Below are 22,872 nucleotides of genomic sequence, written 5' to 3' on the forward strand. Positions count from 1 at the left end.
AATGCTTTTTTATTTTCTTTTTATTAGATTAATTCTTTTTCATTGGATTATTATAAATTAATATATAATTTTTAATATACAATATTTATATATTAATAAATATTACCTTACTGAATTGTTAATTTCTTTTCAATAATTATTTTTTTAATTTCTTTTTTATTGGATTAATTATATTTTATTAAATTATTATATTTTAATATATATTATTTATATATATATAATTTATGTATTAATAAGTATTAATTTATTGGATTATTAACTTCTTTTTAATTATTTTTTTTTTCTAATTTTTTTATTGGATTAATTTTTTTTATTGAATTATTATATATTAATAAATATTATTTTTAATATATAATATTTATGTATTCATAAATATTACTTTATTGGATTATTAATTTCTTTTTTATATTTTTTTAATTTCTATTTTATCGGAAAAATATTTTTGGATTATTATATATTTATAAATGTGATTTTTATTTTATAATATTTATATGTAATGTCCCAAAAATCATAATAAAATTTTTTATTTTTCAGGAACCAATGTCATAAACCATACATTATACAAAACATTGTCTCCAAACATAATCATAAAAAGATAAATCCCAGGATGATGTATACAATCAGGCCTTCGCCTTGCCCCGAACATCTGATGTACCTGAAAGCATGAAATCAATAAATGAAACCAAAACATAGTGACTTCCCAAAAAATACCCTACACAACAAAATACATATAATGCACGCAAACAAGGCCTACGATACAAGGATGGATTGCCACCTAGCCTTTAGCTGTAAGCTAGACCGCTCTCGAGCCTATAACATAAGCTGGATCGTTCTCTTGGGCCTACAATATCAACTCGACCGCCCAGGTGTCTTGGCCTTCAGCACATAGTAGGACCACCTCAACTCAACCATAATATGCCGACATATGCACATTAACAAATAACCAACTAGCACAGGTAATCATATAATTCTACCAATCCAACAGATCACTATAGCTTGATAGCATCCTATACACAAGTATAAACAACACAATATAGTAGGCCAACATTGGTGCCTTCGACCCACAAGTACAATGAGGAAAACTCACCTCAAAGTCTAGAAGATAGTTGAACTGATTCCTGCTCCAGATACCGGCTCTACAGGTCACATATACAACGAATAGGGACCAAGCCTCAATCTACCACTCAAATTACTCATTTGACCTAGAGTTAAACTTTGTCAAATTCAATGGTCAAGGTCCACGGTCAACTTCTAGTTGACCTACGTCATACGTACAAGATGCTCTACTCCCCGCGTAGAGCACAAGGCGATAAAACGAGTAGAAAGGAGACTACGCGTTGTGTAGCCTGATTTACACCATGCGTAGGGCGTTGATGCCCAATCCTTCCAATAAGTGCTTAATACAGAAGGATACCATGTCCAACTCTTAGATCTAGACCTTAGAAATGACCTATATGATAAAGTTCCAATCTTTATGCATTTGCATGGTTTACAAGGGCTCAAGGGCAAGCCCTAATCTCCTGACAACTTCTAAAGTCCAAAAACTCATGCATGGATGGTTAGAATGGCCAAGATCCCATTTTTATGACTTAACACCGTCAAATACGTCTTAAAATGCACTATACAAGGTCTAGAGTAGCTCAGAGTCAAATGGACCAAAGTAATGGGACGAAAAGGGTATAAACTTCAAGAACCTAGTTAGATCTAACAAAGGAAGCATAAACGTGTAAGCTTTATACCTTATAAAGATGAATGAGAGCCAAAAGGTCCTAGATCACAAGCTTAAGCACTCCAAGTCTTCAACAATGAGGTATTCCTTCTATAAAGTGCACCAAAATAACACACAAAGTGCTCAAATATCATTCAATGGAAATAGGGTTTCGAGAGGTGTGCAACAAAGGGTGGGGGTTGATGATAGGAAGGCCATCAAGGGATTAGAGACCTTAAATTAGGCTCACCACCCCTAAAATTAGGGTTTTGCAAAGACCCGACTACGCCCTGCGTATCCAGCTCTACGCCCAACATAGAGCATTTAAGTCTCGTGTCGAGCTTTCCTCCTACATACTGCATAGGAGGCTATCCTAGAAGTCCGCTGCTGCGAATATAGCTGTGTAATGCTCATGCATCTTCGCCTCGGGTTCCCATGTCCACTCGTAGTCCTTCCCATGGTGTCATTGGACCTTGACCAAAGATACCACCTTTTTGCGCAAGGCCTTCATCTTCCTGTCCAAGATCGCTACTGGCCTCTCAACATAATTCAGGCACTCATCAACCTGAATGTCCTCCAACGGAATCACCGCGGTATCATCAATCAAACACTTTCGTAACTAGGAAACATGGAAAGTGCTATGTATCTGACTAAGCTCCTCAAGTAAATCCAACCGGTAGGCCACCTTGCCCACCCTGGCCATTACTCGAAATGGTCTAATGAATCTAGGTCCCAACTTGCCCCGCTTCCTGAAGCGTATCACACCCTTCTAGGGTGATACCTTCAGTAAAACCATGTCCCCAACCTGGAACTCCAGTTAGGATCGTCGTCGGTCCGCATAACTTTTATGTCGGCTTTGAGTTGTGTGTAACCTATGTTTGATCTGTTGGATAAGCTCCACCGTATGAAGGATTACTTCAGTCCTCACCATGAACCTGTGGCCAACCTCTCCCTAGAAAACTGGTGTACGCCACTTCCTCCCATAGAGAAGCTTTAACGGCGGTGCACTAACACTAGAGTGATAGTTGTTGTAAGAAAACTCAGCTAGGGGAAGGTAGAAATCCCAACTCCCACCAAAATCGATGACAGGAGCACTCAACATATCCTAGAGGGTCTGAATGGTCCGCTCACTCTGACCATCAGTCTGAGGGTGATAAGTCGTGCTGAAATGTAGTCTCGTACCCAACTACTCATGAAATTGATGCCAAAACCAAGAAGTAAACCGAACATCGTAATAAGATACAATAGAGAGAGGTATACAGTGGCGAGCAACAATCTCGCACACATACACGTCAGCCAATTTATCGGCTGAAGAACTCTCCCGAATGGTATGAAAATGGACACTCTTGGTCAGATGGTCGACAATAACCCAAATCACATCAAATCCCATGGCCGTCCTTCGCAACTTGGTGATGAAATATGTGGTGATATGTTCCCATTTCCACATGGGAACCTATAAGGGATGAAACTTGCTATGCGACCTCTGGTGCTCAACCTTGACCATCCGACAGGTCAAGTATCTCTCCACGTACCATGAAATCTCCCACTTCATGCATGGCCACCAATAACTAAGTCTCAAGTCCCGGTACATTTTTGTGGCCCCAGGGTGTATCGAAAACGTGGACTTGTGCGCCTCCTCCATCACTTTCTGTTGGAACCCTCCAAAAAAAGGAACCCAAATCCGACCACACTGGTCAAAAGCTCGCGACTATCAGTGGTAAAACTATCAATCTTGTTGGATTAGCGTCTAAGTCCATAACTATAATTGGTATGTACTTGACCCGAGAGTAGCATGGTCCATTTGGGTTGCATATCATCAGGACAATTTGTTAGGATGGACTTTTAAGAATAGGTTATTTATGGTTTATTAAGATATTATAAGTTCTAATATATTAATATGAAATCATATGATTTCATTAGTATTGATCATGAATTAGTTTGGAATTAATTTAGTGATCAAAAGAGACTATTTAAATCAATGGGGACTAATTGTGTAAATTAGTTATATTTATATGTTGGGCTTATGATCCATGTTGGACTAAGTTTATGTATGGATACATAAAGAGTTGGGCCAAATGAACCATTGATCATAAACCCATGGGTACGGATTAGGGTTAACCCATGACCCTTGGAATCCTACATATAAATATGTGCTCCATAGCCTAAAAACGCCTGGAACATGTTCTTGGAGTTCATGGAGGTGTTTTAGTGCAAGAAGATTCTCTCTCAAGAGCCACCTTTTTCCTAGGTGTGTTGTGATTCCATTTGAGGCATTCCTACTATTGGTGCTAAGCTCTTAAAGGTTCAAGGCTTCCAACTACACTAAAAGGTATGTCATCTAACTTGTATTTCATGTTTTTTATGCTTCATTGTATGCTAGTTAGGATGATGCTTTGGAATATTGAATGTATGCATGTATAATAGAGAAAACATAGATCCAAAGCATCTAGGGTTGCATGTACACCATAGGAGTGTTAGAATGCTCAAAAACCATCAATGGTATTAGAGCCTAGGGTTGTTTTCAATTATAATTGATGCTACTTGTTGTTTAAGCTTGAAAAATCGATTTTCTGCTGTTCTGGACAGTGGACTCGCCGAGTCCACTGGGGGACTCGCCGAGTCCCAGCACAATTCTTACCAACTGGCCGATTTTGTTCTTGCACTCGACGAGTTGGTGCTCCAGAATGCAGATTTTCGATGTTTTTGGCTAGAATTGGACTAGGATCATTACCCTAAGCTGTTTTTGAACTTATAAACCTATTTTTGATGTGGTAATGATCATGCTTATCCAATTTATAAGATAATTGTCAAAGTTTCATGTTTTGTATTAGCTTATATGATTATGCTAATTACATGAAATTTGTTTGATATGAATTATCTTGTTCATATGAGTTTAATCTAGATCATGGACATTATTTGACATGCTTGTTAGTTTATTTGATGATCTTTATGGCCTTTAATGTACTCCATAATTTGTCCTCAAGTTATGGAAAATGAAAAGTTTTCCTTTTAAAAGACTTCATTAAACTCATAGGTTATGGTCTTGAAGAGTGTTTTCCATAAATGTTTTTATGAACTCCATAACGTGTCCTCAAGTTATGGATTTCCAAGAGTCTTTTCATTAAATCCTATATTAAACTCATATGTTATGGATTCCAAAGGTTTTTGAATAGTTCAAAACTTGCCCTCAAGTTTTAGAATTTGTAAATGTAGAGTCTTCTTTTGACACATTTAGTTCCAAACCCAAGAATTATAAAAGTTTAAAATTCAACCCTTATACTATTATAATATTATATGTTTAATATTTATATATATATATATGTATAAGAGTAAAGTCAGTCTTACCGTTAGTAGGCCTCATTCACGAAGTCGGTCTATAAGGGGGGTAATAAGGTCACTGCCTATAAAATGGCAGTTTAATGGGTGTCCACTCTCACTCACCGCTTCCTTGATTGGTGGAGGGTCGTTAGCCGAACGAGTAAGACAGGACACTAATTCTCCCTTCATTAAAAGTATAATGATAAATATAAAGTAACTAAACTTTTATTAAATTCTCAATCTTAATTACTTTAGGAAAAATGTGAATATGGTGCTAACCCATGAAATTGTACTTTGCACATTGTTAAGTCGTTAGTGGAGCGTGTGTGGTTAACCGGCACACTAATCTAGGACTGACAGTGCGTGGAAAAGAGTAGCTTGATGTTAATCATAGATCAATGGAGTATGTGCGTTTAACTGGCACATTGATTAGGTGGTTGTAACATTGGGTGTACCAAGCTAATTTGCATGGTTATTCAAACCTTGTTTGTGATCCTCGGCATCCCAGTCACAAACTTGAAGGGCACATTTGAGATTAAACATGCCATTGAAAAGTTCAATGGATCTCAAAAGATCTAGGAATTTCAATTCACTTAAAACTTAAAATTCTTTTTCGTTTTTTGTTAGGCTCGAAATGTTGTAATAGTCGAAGTTTGTATTTAGGGTCTTCGAACATTTTTGTAATGTATTTTACTAGGGCATAATATTCGAAGCTTCATGTTTAGTCCTTAGTATATTTTTTGTACGCTTTTCTCTTCTATAAATAGGAGTGGTTACTAGTGTCTTAGTAACGAAGTCTTTACAAAATATTCATTATACTCTGTAAAATTTGCAAAAGCGTAATAGAGCCAAACAGATCATATTTACATCGGTGTTCAAATCTTTCAATTCTACTTTGAATTTACACTCTAATTCGTTCAATACTTGATTCTTTGTCTCATCAATTGGTATCAGAGCAGGAATCATATCTCTGATCTGATTTTCACTTTGTTCAAAAGGTTTTTGAGTCAACTTTTTGATTCAAAAGTTTCCGCACTTTTTGAAAGTGAAAAATTGTTTAGATCTAAGTCTGTGATTCGATTCTGCACTTAATTCATTGAATCGAGTGTTCTAAGAGTGATTGTGATTTGAATCATACAGTTTGTTGTCAAATTCTCAAAGTTTCTTCAAAAATTCTCAAGGATCTATTCCGTACAACAATGACGTCATTCAATCTGAATTCCATGACTTCATTTTCTCATCTTCTAGGATCATCCACCAAAATTCCTATGCTCATCCCTAAGTATTACGATCAGTGGGCTGATCGTATACAGGATTATCTCAATGGATTGGATGAAGAACTGTGGAATTGCATTTCTGGCAATCTCAATCCACCACCGAATGTTCAACCAATTGGTTCTTCCTCTGGAAACTCTGAAGTTGAAAATCAATCTGATCGTCTGAAAAAGCTGGAGAAAAGGTGTGTAAGAGAGCTAAGAGGAGCTTTGCCTCCAGTTGTTTACAACTACGTGAGGAGTTGTACAACTGCAAAGGAAATCTGGAACAATCTCAAGGAAAAATTTCAGGGAAGTGAGAAGACGAAAGTTAATTCTGTAAAGCAATGTTTAGTGGAGCTGAAGGACTTCAGACAGAAAGATGGTGAAACAATTGAAGTTTATTACGATCGTCTTAATGAATTGATATATCGATGCAATCGATATGGTATCACCAGATCAGCCATGGAATTCAATCTGATATTTGTTATGGGACTTCGAAAGGAATGGCGTAGTGTGAGCATGATGGTGAAGAATCAACAGAGCTTTGATACGTCAACATTGAATGACTTGTACAACCAACTTAAGACTCATGAAAGCGAAGTGAACGAAATAGCTGAAGAATCGAAGGCTATGTTGGGAGGTCCACTAGCTTTGGTTTCAAAGATCTCTGAAAAAGATGCTGAGAAAGATGCTTCGGATGAAGATGAAGGGTTCATCATGAACTCAGATGATGAGGCAGTTGCCTTTTATTCAAACAATCGTGTGAAAAAGTTCTTCAAAAAGCCTTTCAATCCGAAGGCAAAGTCATCTGAGACAAAAGGGAACTTTCTGAGTAAAAGTGCTGGGGAAGAGAAAAAGAAAGATGAGATGAAAGATTCGAAGCCTGTTGAGGGAAAGTCTGAGAAGAAGCTAAAGGGAGATGATGGGATTGATTGTCATTATTGCAATGGTGCTAATCACCTTGCTAATGACTGTATGCTTCGAAAGAAGGATGAGAGAAAGAATAAGGTCAAGGATGAGGCGTACTATGCTGAAAAGTTGGAGGAGGTTCGTGCGAAAGCCAAGAATTTGTCTCTGGTTGCAAAGGGTGCGAATGAGGATGAAGATGGTACTTATCAAATCTGGTCATCTGGATCAGATGATGAGGAAATGCGAAATCCAACCCATGGAGCTATGTTTGCAAAAATGGAGGAAGAATCAGAGGAGGAAACATGCGAAGTGCATGGAAGATGCTTCGTATCAAAAGCAGCTGACAAATCACCAATGACCACAAAGGTACGAAACATTCTTGAATCTTTTAATATTCCAGTACATGCTTATAATTCTGAATTAGTATCTTTTGATGAAACTGTTACTTATTTTGATTCGATTGTGGTATCTGCTAGCAATGAGGCTAAGAAGCTGTCAATGCAATTGCTAGAGACACATAAGAAATTAGATTCGAAAATCACTAAGATAGATTGTCTAGAACTTCAAATAACGAATATCATGGTTGATAGGGACAATTTATCTAGTGATAATAAACTGTTGTTAGCACAAAGAAACATTTACTGTAATGCTGCTAAAAGATTATATGGGAAAATAACTGAACTTCATCATTCATGCGAAATCAGTAAAGAACAACATAGAAAATTGCTGCCATTTTTAGCTTATGAAAGAGCTAAGGTAGATAACATTTCGTATGACTGTGAAAAAGAAATAGCTGATTTTGACAAAGTTCCGAATGACAAGTATAGATATGGAATTGTCAAAGTTGATGAATGTCTTGATTCGAATGATTTAGTTAACATTGTAAATGATACTTTGACTAAATCTGAACAAATTCACGTTTTGAAAAAGACTGAGAATTCATCATCTGATTCTCAATCTAATTTTGCTGATATTGAAGATAATTCTGACAATATTAGTGAAATTAGTGAGCTTGAAGATGTTGATTGTTCTCAGTTGTCTATTGTTAATGTTGCTTCGAATTCTAAAGGGAAAGAAAAAGTTAAGGATTTGATAGTTGAGAAAGAAACTGATATTCCCTCAACTTCGAAAGTTAGTGAAATGAACTTCGTGAATCTCAAAGATTACCAAACTGATGATAGTGATGATGAAGATGTAGAGAAAGTTTCGAAAGAAAAGAAATCTTCAAAGAAAGAAGTAATTCCACGAATAGTTGTTGACCAAGTGTATGGTGATACACAAAAGTTCGAAAAAGTGATGAATGAAAAAGGTGAACATTATCTTGAAACAAACACGGTGGTTTTTCCAAATTTCAAATGCACAGATGATGTCATTTTTCCAAATCAAGTTTTCGTAACTACCGGAAATGTTGAGAATATCAAACCAGAGTTCAAGAAGATGGCTGAGGAGGATAATTCAAAAACAACTGAGGAAGGTTTTTTCGCAAATCAAAACACAGTTGAAAACAACTTAACAAAGAATTCATATATTTTTCAACGACAAAAACCATAAAAACAATGGGTTGAAAAATCAAAAGTTGAAAAAGAGAAAGTAATTCGTGTTGAAAAGGAAAATGAAAAAGTTGTCAAATTAAACTCTAAGGAATTTAAAGATCAAATTGACAAATTTTCGAAGGAAACAACATTTCAAAAAGACAAGCACGAAAGAAAATATTTTGGCAAAATATTGAGTCTCAAAAGATGTCTGAATCACAATCCATCAAAAAGGTTTTCAACGTTAAAAATGATTCTTTTTCAAAAAATCAACAATCATCTCAATCAAATCAAACAAGGTCTGAAGTACATAAGCAAACAAAGTTTTCGAAAGTTTCTGAAACTAACAAAACAAGAGATTTTTCAGAAAGATCCAATTCAAATCAAAAAGTTTTTCAACGTCAACATTTTAAATCAAAAATTGATACATCCTATGCTTACTCTTATGTTACCAAACCCAAAGTTGATTTTGTACCTCAAAAGCCAAATTTTCCTAATTACACAAAGAAAGAAACTATGAGGACGTCACGGGAAAAAGGAATGACTTCAAGGAAGAACATTGATCATTGGCTTGACGGAAGAGGAAAAATGTATCAGTCAAATAAATATTCAAAAGAGCAAATTCATGAAGCATACGAAAAGTATGTCAATACTTCTTCGAATGGCAGCTCATCATCTAAGGATTCGAATATCTCAGTCAAAACATGGAGACCTGTCACAAAAGCGAAGACTGTTCAATCACAAACTCAAGATGCGAAGGGAAAAGTCGGTGAACATTCGAAACTATCAAACACTTATGTTTCAGTTCCTTTAGATGATGAAGTGAACTTAATTGATAGTCTCAAAACCAAAGTTTGTGATTGGGTTAAAAGTTCTTCATTTCATTCGAAATTGAAATCTAATTTCCAAGGACCCAAAAAGCCTTGGGTACCTAAAATTTTTCATTGATTGCAGGTATTGTGTGACAAGCAATATGATAACAAATGGTACATTGATAGTGGTTGCTCTCGTCACATGACTGGAAAGAAGGAGAATTTAAGAGATTTTTGAAGTCTCAAAAATGCTGGAGTAGTAAAGTTTGGGAACAATCAAAAGTGTCAAGTCATGGGATATGGAAAAATCACAAATGGACAATTCACAGTGAATCGTGTTGCATATGTTGAAGGTCTTCAACATAACTTGATTAGTGTTTCTCAACTTGTTGTGGGCACTGGCAATCAAGTTCTTTTCAACGAAGAAGGAAGTGTTATTTCGAATGTTAACACAAACGAAATATTACTGAAATCTAAAAGGAAAGGTGACATGTTCACTTTGGACATCAATCCAATTGTAGGCAAACCAGCAGTATGTCTTCTTTCGAAAGCTACATCTAATTTAAGCTGGTTATGGCATCGAAGACTTTCACATCTCAACTTTCGAAACATAAATAAACTTGTGGCACAAGATCTGGTAAGAGGTTTACCTGTACTTAAATTTGACAATGATTCTTTATGTGCAGCTTGTGAAGTTGGCAAGCAACATAAACAAGGTCATCCAATCACAATTGATTCGAAAATTGTTGCACCTCTTGAGTTGATACATATTGATTTGTGTGGTCTTTCGACTGTTTCAACTCTCAACAATAAACGGTACATTTTAGTTATTGTTGACGATTTTTCCAGATTTACGTGGGTTTATTTTCTCAGGCTCAAATCCGAAGTTGCACAAATTATGATTGACTTTATCAAAAAGATGGAAACCACGTTGAAGAAGACTGTTAGAAAAATCAAGAGTGATCATGGAACTGAATTTAAGAACAAAGTTCTTGATTCATTTTTGGTGGACAAAGGAATTTCGCATAATTTTTCATCTCCATATACACCACAACAAAATGGTGTTGTAGAACGAAGGAATCGCTTATTATGCGAAGCAGCAAGAACCATGTTGGCATATGCGAATTTACCTCAATATCTATGGGTTGAAGCTGTTTCAACTGCATGTTTTACTCAAAACAGATCGTTCATTCATCGTCGATTTAATATTACACCATACGAAATTCTGAATAATCGTAAACCTAATGTGAAGTTTTTGCATGTTTTCGGATGTAGGTGTTTTATTATGAATCTCAAGGATCATCTTTCGAAGTTTCAAGCAAAAGCTGATGAAGGAATTTTTCTTGGATATTCGCACAATTCAGTGGCATATCGAGTGTTAAATAAGCGAACACAAAAAGTGGAAGAAACGTTCAATCTCACATTCGATGATTATTATGTTAAATCAAATGAGCATAGATTTACGAATCATCCAATTTTACAAGAAACACAAGTTGAAACTGAATCTATACAAATGGATGATACTGATTATGATTTGATTTTTGGAATTTCAGATCATGCAGTTGATGCTGAAGTTCATGCTCCTGATAATCACATACCAGAATTTTCAAAACTTACTGATGATTCACCATCGACTCCTCAAGAAGGCGAAACTATGAGTGATAGTCCACTGGAGGGGGAGCAATTGGATTTGAATACTTTAGATGATGAAGAGCATTCTTTCGAGGGGGAGAAAGAACAATTGAATGCTGAAATTGAGGGGGAGCATGTTGTTGAGGGGGAGCATAATGTTGATGATGCTTGTTCGAATGCAGGCTCAGAAAATGATGAAATATACGAAGATGCCCCTTTGGAATTTGATCCAGCATATCCACCCATGGAAAAATGGACAAGAGACCATCCGAAGGATCAAGTTATTGGGAATCCACAAGAGGGAGTTCTGACAAGAGCTCAAATTCGTGCAAAGAATGAGGTATTGAATACTCATCAAGAATTTTGCATGTTTAATGTTTTCATCTCTAAAATTGAACCAAAAACAATTAAGAATGCAATGGAACACTCAGATTGGGTTGTTGCAATGCAATCGGAGTTGTCTGAATTTGAACGAAACAAGGTTTGGAGATTAATTCCTAAACCTGAAAATGTTTCGATTGTCGGGTTAAAATGGATTTTTAAAAATAAAACTGACAAAGATGGAAACATTATTCGAAATAAAGCCAGACTTGTTGTAAAAGGATATTCACAACAAGAAGGAATCGACTATGAAGAAACTTTTGCCCCTGTCGCAAGACTCGAGGCGGTTCGAATATTTTTTGCTTATGCAGCTCACAAAGATTTTGATGTTTATCAAATGGACGTGAAATGTGCATTTCTCAATGGAGAGCTTGAAGAAACAGTTTATGTGGAACAACCCCCAGGTTTTATTAACGAAGAATATCCTAATCATGTTTATATTTTAGATAAGGCAGTTTATGGTCTGAAACAAGCACCAAGAGCATGGTATGCAACACTTACATCATTTTTGAAACAATCTAAATTTAAACAAGGATCAGTTGATCCCACATTATTTCGAAAGAAAGTGGGGAATCATCTAATGCTTGTTCAAATTTATGTTGATGATATTATTTTTGGCTCGACTGACCCTGCTTTGTCTAGAGAATTCGAAGAATTGATGAAAAGCAAATTTGAAATGAGCTTGATGGGAAAAATCAATAATTTCCTTGGATTGAATATTCATCAAAACATAGAAGGGATTTTCATTAATCAGAAAAAATATACGAAAAATCTGTTAGAAAAGTTTGGATTGACGAATAGCACAAAGCTTCGTGTACCAATGGCAACAGGCATAAAGCTAACACCATCGTTGGACAAACCTGCTGTTGATATAACATTGTATAGGAGCATGATTGGTTCATTACTTTATCTAACAACAAGTAGACCTGATATCATGTTTTCTGTGTGTAATTGTGCTAGGTATCAGTCTAATCCACACGAACCACATCTTACTGCAGTGAAGAATATTTTTCGTTACCTTAAAGGCACAATTTCGTTAGGATTGTGGTATCCTTCGAAAACTGGATTCTTTGTTCAAGTATACTCAGATGCAGACTTGGGTGGTTGTAATCTTGATCGAAAAAGCACAAGTGGAGGATGTCAATTTCTTGATGGCAAATTAGTCAGCTGGCAGTCGAAAAAGCAAACGTGTGTGTCAATTTCCACAGCTGAAGCAGAATATGTGGCTGCTGCTGCTTGCACTTCGCAAATAATATGGATCCAAAGTCAATTGCGTGATTATGCAATTAATATGAAAAAGATTCCATTATATTGTGATTCTCAAAGTGCAATAAGAATTTGTCATAATCCTGTGCAACATTCGAAGACTAAACACATAGCTCTTCGTTATCATTTCATTAAAGATCACGTGGAGGATGGAAACATTGAAGTACATTTCGTGAAAACAACTGATCAGTTAGCTGATATATTCACGAAAGCTTTGGATGAAAAATCTCTAATGCGAATAATAGAAGGTCTTGGAATGATCGATGGCAATGCTGTTCCATGCGAAAAAGAAGAATGATAGGCGAAAAAGAATGAATCAGAGGCGCTGAATAAAAAAAATAACACAAAGTCATTCAACATTCAGAGGTTACTGTTCATGGTCAACGCTTCGACCGCTTCGAATTCCCATGATTGTCACTTATTTTCAGTGTTGAGTTAGTGGTTACTGTTCATAGTGAACGCTTCGATCGCTTCGAATTCGCATGATTGTCACTTATTTTCAGCGTTGAGTTAATGGTTACTGTTCATAGTCAACGCTTCGAACGCTTCGAATTCGTACATTTGTCACTCTTCAAGGAATGCCAAATATTCGTCTGTTTGCAACAAATTCAAAAAGATTTTCTTTTGTTTTGTCTTTAAATTTTCGAAAAATCAAAAATTCAAAAAAAAATTCTTTTGTTTTGTCCTTAAATTTTCGAAAAATCAAAAATCCAAAAAGATTTTCGTTTGTTCGGTCTTTATTTAAAAAAAAAAATTCAAAACAACAAAAATATTTTTATTTTTAGACTTTTGTTGCAGATTATGATGATGATTCAGAGGGGACAATGCAGGTAGTTTTAGGGTCAGGTAAAATTTTTCATATGAATTGATATGTTTCTCATTATTCGAATTAGTTAGGTTGTCCCTAGAAGCATGCTGCTGCATGTCGTCCAAAGCCTCCATGACTCAATGTGTGTGTACGAAAGCCTTAATGAAATGTTTCGTACGAAAATTTCTTCCCAATAAGGCTTATATTCACATTAGTCTCTGAGCTACCTTACTTTTCTCACAATGAGTTAAGAGTTTCCTGTTTGGTCCAAAACATAACAGAGGTACTTTTCGTGTCTTACACCAATCTTTTTCATCCAAAACATTCTTACACGATCACACACAAAGACGTATATCCGAGAGGTCTCTGATCAAACCCATCGAGACTTAGATATATAAAAACTCTGTGTTTATGATCTGACATCGTGAGTCCGTGATGGAAGTGAAACCCAAATATCTTACAAATTAAGGAATTGACGGGGAACATTGTTCCAGATATATACGAAACTTTTGTTTCTGTACCAATGTTCGAAACTCCAAATCATATTCATTTCGAATGAGTGGTCTTGATCAAGCATTCGAAACCCACGATGTTTGTTACCCAACAAGATCCAATATACACATTTTTTTTATGAATATGATTTCCGTGTGAGTTTCATTCGAATGTCCTAGTCATGTTAAAATTTTTCAAAGCCGACTTGTCACTGACTACACTGGTCATACAAGTAATTTCTGTTACACTTTATCACCTTATGTTTAGGTTGACATGTAACGAAATTTTGAACCTACCCACGAAGCATTCTTAAAAGAAGACCTTTGATACTTATCAAAAAGTATTCGATTGTAATTCACGGGAACATACACAAGCTGTTGATTATCTCTCTTGATGATTAACGAAGCAACCTTTGCCCGGGGTTTAACTGCCTTCGTGTCAAATTAAATTTTTGACTTCACAAAATTAAAAAAAAAAATTTGTTGTTTCTTGTCTAAACTTTCTTTGGCACACTACACACACGAAATCCTTGAGGTTCTGAGTAATACCAACTCAGGCTGATGATTTCGAACATCTGGCAAATGACTTCGCTTTTTATCCCAAAAGTGAAAGAGCCTTGCCTCCATTCGAAGGGTTCTAACGGTTACAATTCTATTAAGGGGATAATGACAGGCTGTGTACACTTTTTATCCCAGAAGTTTGTGCAGTTCGAAGCCATACTTAACAAGCAACTTGCTCCACTATTTCGCATATCCAGTCTTCTTCCCACAACTACTGCCCCTCCTGCTTTCACAGGGGTGCAAGGGGGAGAAAGGAAGTCAACAGAAGAAGAAGCGAAAGTGGTGGACAAGGTATATTCATCTAGCATCCCTTCAACAAAACCAGTAATTGTGTCTGCTCAACCAGTGACCTCAACAATCGTAAAAACATTACCAATTACAAGAACAATTTCGAAAGGAATTGTAATTGGTAAACCTTTGGAATCTGGTGGAAGTGGTTCGAAGCTAAAAGACGTAACTGAAAAATCTGCTTCGAAAGACAAAGGAAAATCAATTCTGGTTGAAAAATCTAAAGAAGAAAAGAAGGCTGAAGCTGAAGCTGAACTCGAGAAAATGAGGCTTATTCAAAGCATCATGACTTAGAGGGCTGGTGATCCGAAAGGCATGAATAAAGGTGATCCAGCAAAACATTACAACTATGAAACAATCGAAGCCTTGGTTGCCTTTAATCACATGTACTTATTTGATAAGAAGCCAAAACAGAGTTATGTGGTTACAAACACTGATGCATGCCAGTTGGATTTCCCTATAAATGAGATGATGTTCATCATGCCTCAGTTCAAAGCTGAAGGGAATTTCAAAGAAAAAGATGAAGGGACTCATATGAAAATTCATTTTCATGCAGTACTTGGCAAAGCCCTTGAGGATGTTTGGTCACTGATCAAGATCAAGAAGGTGATAAGCATGAAAAAGGATGTGGTCTTTGAAAACATTGTTCAAAATGTTAAATATGTTGTGGCCAGGGCAAATGGAAAAACATGCGAATTCACTATTGCAGATTTTCCTCTGATGAACTTATATGACCTTATACAAGTGGCATTGCTTCTGAAAGACAAATCCTTTTCTTTTCTGCAAACACAGATCCAGAGGAATTCAAACTTGGAGTTGCTCACATCAAAATCTTCATTGAGAATTATTATGAGTGCCTAGCACTGACTGATGTGGAGTTGGCTACTACAAAGGGAATGGAAGTAAAAGTTCCAATGGCTCCTTCGTTGACTCAGACTGAGTTAAAGAAATATGCTGATGGAGAAATATGTTTAAAGCCATTTGGAATAGTTTTTGCTGGAAAGGATAAAGCTGGAAAAGCGAAGCGGTTTTTGTTCCAAGCTAGCGAAGTGAAGAGATATTCTACATCTCAATATACGAACTTGATTGTTCGTATGAACCACTGCAAAAAGAACAATGAAGGAGACAAGAAGGAATTGAAGAAAATTATTTCTTGGTATACTGAGGTTCGAAGAGTTTTGCTGTACTCCATTACTCTACTTACAAACTGAAGACTTCGACTTTGATTACAAAGGGGGAGATTGTTAGGGTCGAAATCTTGTAATAGTCGAAGTTTGTATTTAGGGTCTTCGAACATTTTTGTAATGTATTTTACTAGGGCATAATATTCGAAGCTTCATGTTTAGTCCTTAGTATACTTTTTGTACGCTTTTCTCTTCTATAAATAGGAGTGGTTACTAGTGTCTTAGTAACGAAGTCTTTACAGAATATTCATTGTACTCTGTAAAATTTGCAAAAGCGTAATAGAGCCAAACATATCATATTTACATCGGTGTTCAAATCTTTCAATTCTACTTTGAATTTACACTCTAATTCGTTCAATACTTGATTCTTTGTCTCATCATTTTTTGTGGTGGAAATTGGTAAATCGTCATTTACCTACCTTCAAATATTTTGCAAATTGGATTACGACATCCCTCTTCCAATTTATTAAATATTGTGTTGGGTCCTAGCCTTAATATTTCAAATTGGGTGTTCTATTAAGGACTTAAATCAACTAAACTTGAATTTCTCCCTTATAGTTGTCTAGTTATGACAACTATGGTCTTCCTTATCCTTTTTTGGATAAAAGCTTTCCTAATGAAGATGATATCCCACATGACGATCAAGGTGAAAGGTTAATCCCTTTGTCGTGCATTAATGGGACTCGAAATCACACTTCACTTTCTCTACCTCCTCCAATTATTCTCCATAACCCACAAGTTCAAAGACTTGAAAAAGTTCAAGGTCACTCAAGCCCTTTTGGCAAGAAAACACAAAGATGGATAGTATGTGTGCACTCACGTCTTGGAGATGAAGTCACATATTGACAGGCTGGGAGAGTTGGGTGTCGAAGTCTCAAGGAAGTTGACGGTTGACTGGGTTCTTCAATCACTTTCCGAGTCATATAGTGAGTTCATTAAGGACTACTATGTGACAGACCACGACATGACCCTTAATGATCTTACCTATTTGCTTGTTGCTGCTGAATCAGCAATGATTTGGAGCACTAGTAAAGTAAATTTTATTGGAAGATCTACTTCCCAAACTTACATGGACATTGACAATGGAAACATTGGAAGTCCAGAAAAGTCTTCTCTTCCCAATGGAAAGGGATAGGCCATAGTCAACCCGGTTGACCAAATGGTAAAGAGAAAGGCTAAGTCTGAGATAGTCCCGTGTACCATTACTAAAGAGTCCATATGTTTCTATTGCCAAAAGAAGGGGCATTGGTTGCGAAGCTGCCCTATTTACCTGAAAGTTCACTAGGATGGTAAAAGTCAAAAAATTTGACTATGCTTTAGGTAAAGTCCACTATCTAAATCTATTAAGTTCCTATTTGAAGATTCTTAATACATGATGTAAAGTAATTACATTTTGATGTTTAGTAGAATCAAAGGAAGCTTAAAGGAAGAGTGGGTTGATTCTGATCATGAAGACATGGATTTCGATCGCGTGGTTCGATGATCAGAATTTTGAGCTGCTGCTTAAGAGTTATGATAGATTGCTTAGGAATAGATAAAAACATGTTGAGTCTAATTGTGTTGCGTCTTGGGCTTTTTGTTTTGTATCCGGATTGGGCCTGTCCATCTGTGTTTATCTGTTAGGGTTATACTATAAATATGCATGCATGTATGCATTAGACCGTGTTGATTATTACGTTCATAGTTTTGTAACCCTAAACACCTCTACAGTTGAAGTTCTTAATCGAGCTCTTCTGAGGTGTTGAAGTATTAATCATACGACATATTCAAAGCCATTCTTGTGTTCTTGATTACATTCTTAACTGTTTGCTTGCATAGAATCTAACGATCCTAATAGAACTTTGTTCTAACAATTGGTATCAGAGCAGGAGACTGTGTGATCAATACACATTCCTTCTGTATTCAGAATTCTTTAGGGTTTCCGCTTTTATCGTATAAATAGAAGCCATCTTCTTCGTATCGACGGCAACTCTGTTTTAGATAAAACCCTAATCTCAAGTTTATAGGTTTGATTCTAGCAGCTCACCATGTCTCATGAAGATTCGCAAACAAATCCCATCAACATCTCAAACAGCATTGGATCAACAACCAGGATACCCATACTCTACACTCAAGACTATGAAGTATGGGCGCATCACTTTGAAGACTACGTGGTTGGATCTGAAGATAATGGCTATCTCATCTGGGAAGCTATCACACTTGGGCCGTTTGTTCATTTAGGAACGAACACGACAGTTAAGTCCCAAAAGGAATATAACAAGCTGGTGGCGGATGTAGAGAAGATGCCACAGGATGAGAAAGACAAGTTGCTGTGTAACGTGAAGGCCATGAGAATGATCAGATTCGCCTTGCAATCTAACACTTTTCGATTGGTTGGATCATGCACGACGGCCAAAGAAATCTGGGATAGGTTGAAAGAACTTTATTCAACTGATGAAGATCTGGAACACTCCATTCAAACCTTGCTGCTGTTAGAATTTGGAGTTTTCGAACAGAAACTAGAAGAAAAACTCATACAAACCTTCGATCGGTTCAATCATCTCCTAAGTAAGATGATCAAGCATGGAATAGAAAGAAAGTTGATCGAGCAGAAGGTGACCTTCATGAACGGTCTGAGACCAGAATGGATGGCTGTGGTTTCAACCGTGAAAGCGCATGAACAGTTTAAATCTTACTCACTGGCGAAACTTGTGGGAATACTTAAGTCCCATGAAAATGTAGTAACCAAAGAAGAGAAAGTAGTTTCTGGTGTGGGATCGCTGGCCCTTGTCTCAAAAGCAAAAAGCATTGTAGAAGAAGAAGAAGAGTCTGATATGTCTGAGTGTGACCTTACAAGCGAGGAGTATGCTATGATGGTCACCAATCCAAAGAAGTTTGCAAGAAGAAAATTTCCTGTCAACAAGAACCGAAACTGGCAGGGAAGTTACAGTTCTGAGAAGGTGAAGGACGAAGCGAAAGTCTCTTCTCAAAAGGATGAAGACAAGAAGGAGAGCAAACTTGCAGGAGACTCTGGGTTCGACTGCAACTACTGTCACGGCAAGAACCACTTTGCCAAAGACTGCATGCTAAGGAAAATGGCTGAGAAAAGAGATGGTGAAGATGATGAGACGTACTACATGCGCAAGTTGGAAGAGATCAAGAAAAAGAAGGCAACTAACAGCTCTATGAATGCCTTGATTGTGCAGGAGAATGCAGGTGAAGATGAGTTCGGTGGCGTCGAAGTTTGGTCAACCGATTCTGAAGATGAAGAGGTGAGAAAGCCTACTCATGGAAAGGCTTATGTGGCAAAGGAAGTAGGTTCGGCTGGAAAGTGTTTAATTGTCACAGCTGGTTCATCAACCGAAAGTGCAAGTGAGGAACCGAACCTGACTGAGGACAAGTGTTTTGCGGCCAAGCCTGTGAGTGAGAAGATCAACGACTGCGATCGGTTGATCAAAAAGGTACAATCCATCCTTGAATCACTTAAAGTTCCAATAACAGATTACGAAGAAGAATTAAATGAACTAAAATTTAAATTTTCTAACTTAAGTGGTAGTCTCATGCAAACTCGCTTAGCGAATTCTAACCTAACTGACCAACTCAACAGGGTGTCTTCAAAAAGTGAGGAGAGAAGGATGTGGATTGAGCTGAAGGAGGCGGAGTTAATTAGGGCTAGGGATGAAAGTATTTATTTACAAAGAGACAATTTAAAGTTTTTAAAACAAAGGAATGTTTTTTGTTTAATTGCTAAGCGTTTATACTTTAATATTGCTCAATTGCATTTAAGTTGTGAGATAGGAAAGAAGATTCATAAGATGATGTTACCCTTCCTTGAATTTAAGGAGGATGAGGTCATAGCAGAATGTGAATCAGTAGTGTCCTCAGAAGAAACATCAATTCATTACAAAATCGGACTGGACAAGATAGAAACCTTCATTGACTCTAAGGAACATAAATGTATGCTCAAAGATCTTTTAGATGAAAATAATAGGTTAAAAATAAAGTCCGAAACTATTAAATCATTTGACTCGTCTAACGCAAAATTGATTTCAGAAAATAAAATGAACTTAGAAAATACGTCTAAATTTGATGAGGAAAGTGAGATGAGCGAAATCTCAGTGGAAGATGTAGTTGATTGCTCAGAGTTTATGAAAAGCGAAACCAAGAATGAGAAACCCCTCATTTCTGAAAATTCGGTTGAGTTCGCTCGCTTGTCAAAAGAAAAGACAAAGAAACTCAAGGAAAAAGCTATGGTCTACCAAAAGGTTCAAACGGTGCCGAATCAGGTGTATGCAGTTACAGGAATCACTGCTAAACAAACAGCAGGATTACAAATCCTGGTCGACAAAGACAATGCTGAAGGATGCGACGATTACTTCTGGTCTGCCCCTATCGACAACGCAGACGAAACCGTAGGCTTATCTGAGCAAACTTCATGGAGGGTTAAAGGAAGATATGTTGCTGAACCCATCAACAAACCCTCAAGTTTCGACAAACCAAGCACAAGTGGAACCAAAGAAATCCCTGAAGAACCGATGACAGAACCAACTGTTCCAACAAATACAACCGAAATTAAAAAGGAGAAGCCAAATGCTAGCTTCAATATCCACAAATCACAGGAGGAGTTAGCTGAACAGAAACGCTTAAGAAATCAAAGATACGCAAGGAATCTGAATGAGCGAAAACGTTACTGGGAATCCCAAAATCCCAACTACGTACCTCCTAAGAAAGAATCAACGGATAGAGGAAAGGTAAAACTGAAAGGAAAAGAAAACTTCAGCCCAAATTCCTACTATTCCAAATCTTAGAACCGAAAATCTACTTTCGGTTCCCAAACTAGCGTACCGAACCGAAAGACAAGTTTCGGTCCCCACATGGACTCACAGAACCGAAAGACAAGTTTCGGTCCAACCGCCAAGGCTAACAACCAAAAGCCTACTTTCGGTCCCAACAACAGCACTCAGAACCGAAAGTCGAGTCTCGGTCCTAAGTCTAGTTTCAGTCCCTCTCACTCCCAAAGAAAATTAACTTCAATGAAGGATATCAAAGGCAAGGGAAAGCTTGATTCTGAGTTCAATAATAAGAAAAAGTCAGCTAAACCTAGGATTCAAAAGCATATTCCTAAACCATCTAACAACACACAAGCTTATACAACAAAACCTAAACAAGATAAAACTAAAATCAAGGTGTACACCATTAAAAGAAAAGATCAAACGACTCTAGTAAAAAGAACATATTTAGTTGATATTTCTTCTGTACTTCCTTTTTCTGTGAAAAACTCACCAGGACCCAAGAAACTTTGGGTTCCTAAATCTGCTTAAATTTGCAGGTAATCAGTGACGAGCAGTTCGATGATGAATGGTATATAGACAGTGGCTACTCGCGTCATATGACGGGAAGGAAGGAAGAACTGAGGGAGTTTCAGTCCCTAAAAGACGGTGGGTGTGTAAAGTATGTAAATAATTCATATGGAACAATCAAGGGATATGGTATGATTACCAATGGAGATTTCTCGATTCGAAAAGTGGCGTATGTGGAAGGATTGCAGCATAACCTCATCAGCGTGTCACAATTAGTTGTGGGAACAGGTCTGAAAGTATCATTTGATGATGAGGGCTCTGAAATAATAGAAAAGCAATCGAAAAAGGTTCTGCTAAAGTCTGAACGCAAAGGAGAAATGTATCCTTTAAATCTCAACCCAATACGAGGAAAACCAGCAATATGTCTGCTGTCAAAGGCGAATACTGATGAAAGCTGGTTGTAGCATCGACGACTATCGCACCTGAACTTCAAAGACATCAATAAGTTGGTGCTTGGTGATCACGTTCGAGGCCTCCCTCTTCTCAAGTTTGACAAGGAACATCTGTGTGCTGCATGTGAGATGGGCAAACAAAGCAGAAAGAGCCACCCTACACGAATTAATACAAAGATTGTTGAAGCTGTTGAACTATTGCACATTGACTTATGTGGACCTTCGGCTATCGAGAGCATCGGTGGTAGTAAGTACATCCTTGTTATTGTAGATGATTTTTCACACTTCACCTGGGTTTTCTTTCTTAAACAGAAATCATATGCAACTCCCAAGTTGAAGACTTTTATCAAGCAAGTGGAAGTGCAGCTGAGAAAGACGGTGAGGAATATCAGAAGTGACAACGGTCTGGAATTCAAGAATAACGATTTTGAGGACTTTCTGGCTGACAAGGGGATGACTCACAATTTTTCGGCCCCTTATACACCGCAACAGAATGGGATTGTTGAAAGACGAAACAGTTCTTTGTGTGAAGCAGCCAGAACCATGCTCAGTTTCGCTTCTCTTACGTTATACTTCTGGGCTGATGCAGTTGCAGCCACGTGCTACACTCAGAACCGATCCTTGCTCAACAAGAGATTCTCAATCACTCCATACGAGATCATAAACAATTGAAAGCCCAACGTCAAATTTTTCCATGTGTTCGGTTCAAGGTGCTTCATCTTCAATTCAAAGGAGAACCGAAACAAGTTTGACGTCAAAGCAGATGAAGGAATTTTTCTAGGATATTCACTCTCTTCTAAAGCTTACAGAGTGTTGAACAAACGCTCCAAATGAATTGAAGAAACATATTACGTCACCTTTGACGATAATTATATGAAGAAAGTGCAAAGGAGTGCAAATGACTTAAGTAAAATATTTCCTGAATCTGGACAGGTCTTGGTTCCAATATCCAACCTGTTTGAAGAGTACATTCGGTTATTTGATGAACAAGAGAA

Source organism: Lactuca virosa, chromosome 9, assembly GCF_052849685.1.
Source record: "Lactuca virosa cultivar CGN04683 chromosome 9, Lactuca_virosa_CGN04683_v6, whole genome shotgun sequence".
In the NCBI taxonomy this organism is placed as follows: domain Eukaryota; kingdom Viridiplantae; phylum Streptophyta; class Magnoliopsida; order Asterales; family Asteraceae; genus Lactuca; species Lactuca virosa.